The 7,316-nt window shown below is 42.6% G+C and overlaps 1 long non-coding RNA gene across 1 annotated transcript; it reads left to right on the top strand.

The window, feature by feature from the left end:
* Positions 1 to 6: 6 nt before the first annotated feature.
* LOC109366688 lies at positions 7 to 5,621 on the top strand. The gene is made up of 3 exons (XR_002113196.2): positions 7 to 64; positions 2,113 to 2,199; positions 2,900 to 5,621. It is a non-coding gene; the product is annotated as an uncharacterized LOC109366688 (long non-coding RNA).
* Positions 5,622 to 7,316: the final 1,695 nt, after the last annotated feature.

The following is a 7,316-nucleotide window of genomic DNA, read 5'->3' as shown; positions in this document are numbered from 1 at the left end:
TTTTTTTTTTCAGGATTTGATTCAGCTTAGCCAGTTGGTGACTGACTTTTCTGTGTTAGTCAGTGTAAGTATGAATTCTGCATTCCGTATTAGAAGCTTTCAAAAATGAGGGTGAGTGGGGATAACAGCCGGTTGGGGAAAAAAGGAGAGCAGTTCTCCTGTCTGTAATCTGAGTGCAGACTGAGCTAGTTGCCACTTAATAACATCAGAATAGCAGAATCACATTAACAGAATTTATTTAGTCCGGTGCTAAATAAATTAAGGTTATGAAATTATAGGTACTGTTGGGAACTTCAGGAAGATGTCCCCCACTGAATAGAGGCATTGTATTTCCCCACAGTTAGCCAAGATGCCCAGGTAAAAGTCCTGACTTTGCTACATGGCACCTATGGTAAATACTCCTTTAGTTTCAGATAATTTGTACATTTGATACTTTCCAAAGTCATGGGTGATGGATATCATTATTACATTTATATTGAATTATCTAGCACTAAATCAGAAAGTTTTCTTCTGGTTTTCAAGAAGAGGACTGTTGTTCGTTCCTCTTGACTGTTCCAGTTAGTTCAGGTCCTGGCAAAGTAGATTTCTGAGGAGGCAGTATTCTTTCATTTCAGCGCCAGTGCTGGTAGTTGCTCCTAAGCAACTCCTGATGTTGTAGCCAATGCCCTTTGCCACCTGAGGAACTTTAGAAGCAGCTCTGCAGTGCTGACATCAGACTTGTAGCCAGGTCCCATTCATTCATATAGTTTCCAAGGGTAACAGTGGCTATAGACTTCACTGCACAGGTTGGACATCTTTCAAGTACTTTAATCTCTTAATCAGGGGTACTAGGAAGAGTCTGAACTTCCCTCACTTCCATCATGCTCTTTCTTTACTTATAAATGTGGCATCTTTTATCAACCACGCTTAGTTCCAAGTGTTTAATTCTTCCTTTGCCACTGGGAGTTTAAACCCACCATTCTCAACTGCCACAAGGATTGTTTAATCTGATCCCCTTGCTATTGGGCTGCTTGGGATAGATGAAAAAGCTTTTGTTCTTTCTCTAGACTCTGTGGTGCTTCACTGAGATTTGTTGGGCTGGAAAGGGACTTTAGAAAGGAGGGGTTCCTGTTCCCAGGACTGGATTTTACATATAACCATTATTAGACATTAGACAAGAGTCAGAAGCGTTCAGTGGTCTTCGATAGATGGTAGATGAAGATACCACAGCTGGACTCAGCATTTTCTGAGTTTGAAAGAAGACAAAGTTGTGACTGCCTTGTATTTAAGGAGACCGCCAGCCATCTGAGGCATGAAATAGCCTCAGTACCATAGAGATCAATAAGAACAAACCCACAAAACCCTCTCTCTGTCCTCTCTGTCTGCTGCTCCAGTGTTCTCTGAGAGACTGCAGGGGAATCTTACTGCATTTTGAGGAAGGATGGAATACTTCTTTTAAATCTTTTAAATCAGAGAACAATGAAAGGTAAAGCAGTAGCAAGTGTATTTCAGTAGTCACTGTTGTATTTGTAAAGTGAAAATCACAGTCAGAATCACAGAATGGTCCAGGTTAGAAGGGACCTCAAGGATCATGAATCTCCATCCCCCCCGCCACAGGCAGGGCCACCAACCTCCACATTTAATACCAGACCAGGCTAGTCAGTGTTTTATAATATCCTAATTAAGTACTTCTATGTAGATTTCTTGGCACAACTTTGTATGTTGCAGTTGGTACTGATAAATGCTTTTTATAGACCTTTTTTTGAACATGAAGCTCAGCAGGAAACAGAAATGCTAGTTTGGATTGTTTTCCCCTTTGAAGGGCAAGCTCATCTATTCACAGAGAAGATTTAGAAATCATATGTTATGGGTTGTTTTCTCTAACAGTAGCAACACGTTGTGTAATATTCCCACCATATTATTATTTGACAGTGAAGCTTTTTTTTAAATAAGTTTGTAATTTCAGCGCAGTTTATCAGATCCTATTAATGAACTGCCATTAAGGCTGCATGGCTGCAGTGTGTGGCAGATGAAAGCAGCTGTGGGGCCCTGATTACAGGCATTAAAATGGTGTGTATTGGCTCACCGCTGCTTCCCAGCAGGTTTCCTCACTCATAATTCCTTTGCATCTAGTCTCAGCAGGAGAAGATTGACAGGATTGAAGACCACGTCAACAGTGCTGCTGCGAATACAGAGGAGGGAACCAAAAACCTGGCGAAGGTAGGGATCTGCTCCTGCTGCTGGATCAATGGTACTCTGCTTCCCAGCAACCTCTGTATTAACCCCATTGATCCGCCGTCTTTAATGCTGAGGGAGCCAGCAATTAAGGAAATAAGGAAGAAATGACCCACAGGTAGCAGGGGGAAAAAAATCAATCTCTCTTGTAATTTTCTATCGCACCCAGGCTACTAGAAAATACTTTTTTTTTTTCTTCAAATCACATTATGTGATACTTTAATGCTACTTCGGTGTACCTGCAAAGATGTGAGCATTCAGCGATTGGCTCACAGGAATCAGATGAGTGTGAAACAGCAGAGCAGTGGGGACATGCAGCTCCAATGGCCGTGATGTCAGTGAGAGCTGCTAATATGCCACAAGTCTGCATTCAGGCACGCTATTGAAGTCTGAGCATTTTCTGTTTCTCGCTTGATTTAGTGATGGAGACAAGGTCATAAATAGTGTGTAAAGTCAGCCAGTAGCATGTAGAAGATCTGGCTCCAAGCTGCATACGTGAGAGAGCTCAGTTTTTAATTGTTTGGGATTCATACATGTGGGTAGTAGAGCATCTTTTTTCCTAATACTGATTTGTCAAGTGTATTTATTGCTGAGCATTCAAATCATTGCCAAGAGCAATGAGAGGAAAAACACACCTCACAACAGGAAAGGGTTCTAACCCTTTTTCTTTTTTTTCTCCTTCTAGGCTGCAAAATACAAGCTGGCAGCTCTGCCCGTGGCAGGTGCAGTCATTGGAGGAGTGGTGGGGGGTCCTATTGGTCTCCTTGCAGGCTTCAAAGTGGCAGGAATTGCAGCTGCACTTGGTGGTGGGATTTTGGGTTTCACAGGTGGAAAACTGATACAAAGAAGAAAACAGAAACAGATCGAGCAGGTCTCTTGCAGCTGTCCAGAGCTTTCTTGCCAAAGTGCCAAAAAATCCAGCTGAAGTACAGACTCATTACGAGGAACAGAAGTACAGTAGCTGTGCTAATGACAGACTTGCAGCCTCCTGCTTTAGATTTGAGGCTAAGGTGTGAATTCTGCAGTACAGTTACGTGGAAAGGATGAAACAGTAATGTCAGAATTTCAGGGTTTTCTGTTTTCAGATGTGATAAGTGACTTCAATCTTTTAACTCTTAAGAACTATAGGGTAACTTTTAATGATAAAATTCTTAAAGGAGATACGTGAACAGCTGATGGGTGACAGGTGCTTCAAGCCAAATTTGCACAAAATACCTTTCAGATAAAGAGATTTAGAAAACTAGTGCTTTCTCATGAACACCCTCCCCAGAAGCCAGAGCTTGTATTATATTATTATAGTAATCACTGTATATTATTCTAAACTTCTGTCTGCCAGAGGCAGGAAAATAAGCTCCCATCTATCCTTTATGTTCAGGGAGGGCACTTTAAAATCTCTTCTCCGTTATCTGGATTCCCAAACTCCTCCTGTGTATACCACCAGGACAGAACAGCTATGCACAGGGAAGCACTGTTTGCCATAGAGTAAGGTTAAAACGTTGAGAGAGTAATGTAGAAAAACATGTATATCCAGCATCTGTCTCCATCAGCCAGCTCAGATCAGCATCTTTTATTTATTTTGTGTACTCCTCAGTTATTCAAAGCATAGTTAAGACTTAAATAGCCTAAGAAGCAGCACTGGGGGAAAGAGTCATTTTCCATGGCTCTTCAGCTCCTTGTCTCAAGAATCTTGCTCAGAATGAAGTGCCAAACTCCAGCACTCTGAGCCAGGAGCCTCAGCTGCCTTTAGCAGTGCTCAGGGCCAGCTGCTGCCCTCGCTTCTCCTGTCCTGGCACCAGCAGTGCCATGGAGGAAGAGCTTCGCTGGAGATGTGCTCCTTCCATGGCCTTTATTCAAAGGTGGGTGGATGGAGAGGCAGTAGGGCCTGGTGAGAAATGTGTTCAGTAGGGCAGCTCTGAGACTTGTGCTCTGTTCCTCCTTTATGGCTGCCTCTTGGCCTTCTCAGTGGAGATTTTGGGGCATGTTGCTAGGACTTTCTCTAGCTTTTTACAGTAATATTCTGCCTTCCTGATTTCAGTGCTTCAGAAGCCATTTGCTTCTGTAACCTCTGCTGTTGTACACCAGAGTGCTAATGCTTTTATTTTTGCATCGTCTTACTGTTATGCATATAGTCCTACCTCCATCTTTTGAGAATGGTTCCCACATTATTGCTGCTACTGGTTGGGGAACAGACGTTGGAGTTGGGGAGTTTTAAGTTTTACATTGTTCAGCTCCTCCTGAGCTCTGTAGGATTCTAATAGTCGTGCACCGTTGCCCTCAGACTCCCTAGCAGGGAATGCTGGATACAGAAGCAAACCGTGCATACAGAGTGCTCCCTTTTGTTAACCATGAAAAGAACCATCTGCTAATGACAGATGATAGGTTTTTGTGCCTAGAGACACAGTAAGCAACTGTTAATTACAGCACAAGCATCTTTTTCTGAACAGTTCTTCCATACTACTTTTACAGTGTGATTGGAATTGCTATCAGCCAGAGCAGCGCATCTGTTTTAAGTAGGGCTGGGGCTCAGGGAAGCAACGTGCACGAGAACAGTTCTCACAAGCAATCAGGAACGTTGTCAACACTGCGTGTGCTGAAGCCACAGTGCCTACGTCTGTAAAATCAGCAGAAGTGGGAAATGCGACCCGAGTAATTCAGCGCGTTTCCTCCTGTCATGCAAAAAACCTTTTCTTTAAATGCATCTACTTTGGATGTAAATATATTTAATGAGTTTGTAACAGCTTCATGTGAAGGCTGTTAATTCCAGTGACTGCTAATTTCTACATTTAAAGAAAGAAACCAAGGAAGAAGTGCTTAAGTGGAAACTGTGGTTGAGTTGTATGATTTAAATTAGCCGGATCTGCTTTCCTACTGTCTGATTCTGAGCCCCACGCACTTAAATGGCAGCAGCCACAGCAGACATCGCAGAACCTCCTCACTCCTCCTAAGGCTGGGACAATCCACACCACCAAATGGAACTTCTGCCACTGCTCAGCCAGGTCAGCTTCCCCCATGCTTTCTTCATAAAGCATCTCACACAAGGACTGTTCTTCCTTGAGGCTTTAAGGAAGCAATTTCAATCCATTGTGCACATACTAAATGTGGGGGGCTATTACTTAAGCTATGATTTTATTTTATTTTTTAAATAGATGAGTTACTTACATGAGCAAGAAAATACGGGCACCTGAGTAAGTACACTACATTCAAATTCGTAGGCACATTGGTTAGAAGATAATGTAAGCTATACATAATGCTTCCAGACCAAACCAAAGTTTTTGCCCATCTGCATAGAACTGATTTAGAATGTCAGATTTTATTCCCTTTTGACATCAAAAAGTTCAGTCCTTCAACAATTCTGTTATTAAAATTATTATTAACATTAAAGAATCCTGTATTGAATTACTAAACTACATACTTTCACTGTAAAATATGAACATTGACTGAAATCAGCACAAGCATTTCAGACATTTAAGAACTGGTGCAGATCTGGTACTTCAAACCAACTGCTTTGAGTTCAATGTGAGTTTGGAACATCTTTGTTCTGTGTGGGGATAATGCTCCTGTTGTTTGATAGCTTCCCTTGGGGAGTGGTTTGCCAAGCACTAAGGAGCTGAGACCAATGTTGTAGGAGATCAGAATTTATCAGAGTTTAAACACCTTACTTGCTCTACTTAGGTAAATTCTTTGTATTTTATGATATTTCAAAAGCTCAGCTGCTGCTGACCATTGTGTTAGGCATTAATGGACTTCTGCCGTTCCACACTGCTTGCGAATAGGAAAAAAAAAAAAAAATCACTTGACAGTTCATACATCTGTGTCCATGACCACCAAGAACCCAAGAGAATCAGGTCCTACTCCAGCAAACACACAATGATGTGACTTCAGCATGCACCTGTCAACTAACTGGCACACTGTGCAGAGGTGCCAGAGCTCCTGGAACAAGTCCTTGCTCAGAAGAGCAAACACAGAGTAAGAAAGGGGCTGGTTGTGGGCTGGCATGTCTGATTTTCACAGGAAAAGCCATTAGATCACTGGACATAGAATGAGGTTCTTTCTTTCTCTTTCTCCAGCAAGAGAAACTCAAACGTCACCCACCCAATGTCATAAGATGAGCCCCTAAAGGCACCATGCAGGAATTCCAGCCTTAAAAACCACCCTGTTGACAATTTTGGATTCAAGATGAAGGTGGCACGATAGCTGCTAAAAATGTTTGACTTGCTATCAAACAGAAGACCTGGCTTTTTGAAACCTAATGTAAACTCCAAAATCACAAAACAGACCAAAAAACCCCAAAAAAGCCACAAGAGAAGAAACCCACCAAATTAAGAACAGTCTGCAGTGAGCTACCAGTTCTGCATCTGCTCAGTTAGCTGCAGCTTAGTGCTGAGAGTACTAAACCATGTCCTCTGCAGGTGGCTGTGGATGCAGGTGCTGAGCAGGCTCTGCTGGGAGCAGTGCTTGCACAGCTGCACAGGCCCACATCACTCTTCTGTCACATACCTGAGGAGCTGACCTAGCTGAGAGGAAAAGGAATCCTGAGTTGTGAATTGCAGAAGTTGGGGCGCTCACTGAAGTAAATAGGAACCCACTGAGAACCACACACCCAGAGAAGCAGCTTGCCTCTTTGGTGCCTTAAGTCACAGACGTGGATGCTCACAGCATGCGCTGTGCAAATGCAGAACTAATTAGTCTCCAGCCATGCCCCCAGAATTAACAGGTGTTTTTCACATCTTACAGTTTCTTTATGTTCACCTCACCAAGCAGCTTTTACATTTGTTGAGATAAGCCCATATTCTTGCATTATATACAACAGAAAAGCCCACAAGGATAATAATTCCTTCTTCAGAGCAAAATTTAGAGTGTGCAACAAATGAGGGAAAAGCCACACGAGAGTATCACATTTTGGAATGCTAACGCTTGCATAGTCATGGTGCTGTCTGTCTGTCTGCCCTACTCCTCTTCTGCTCTGAAGTGTCTCTAACACTAGTGTTGTTTTAACACAACTGTGTGTACCATATCATCATTCCAGCAGATGAGCCGGCCTACACAGCCCTACCATGCAAAATGCAGCCATTATCATTACAACTTCACCTTTCCTCACTTAG

This window comes from Meleagris gallopavo, chromosome 3, assembly GCF_000146605.3.
Source record: "Meleagris gallopavo isolate NT-WF06-2002-E0010 breed Aviagen turkey brand Nicholas breeding stock chromosome 3, Turkey_5.1, whole genome shotgun sequence".
Classification (NCBI taxonomy): Eukaryota; Metazoa; Chordata; class Aves; order Galliformes; family Phasianidae; genus Meleagris; species Meleagris gallopavo.
Note: the sequence above shows the minus strand (reverse complement) of the source record. Positions and strands in the feature narration are given on the sequence as shown.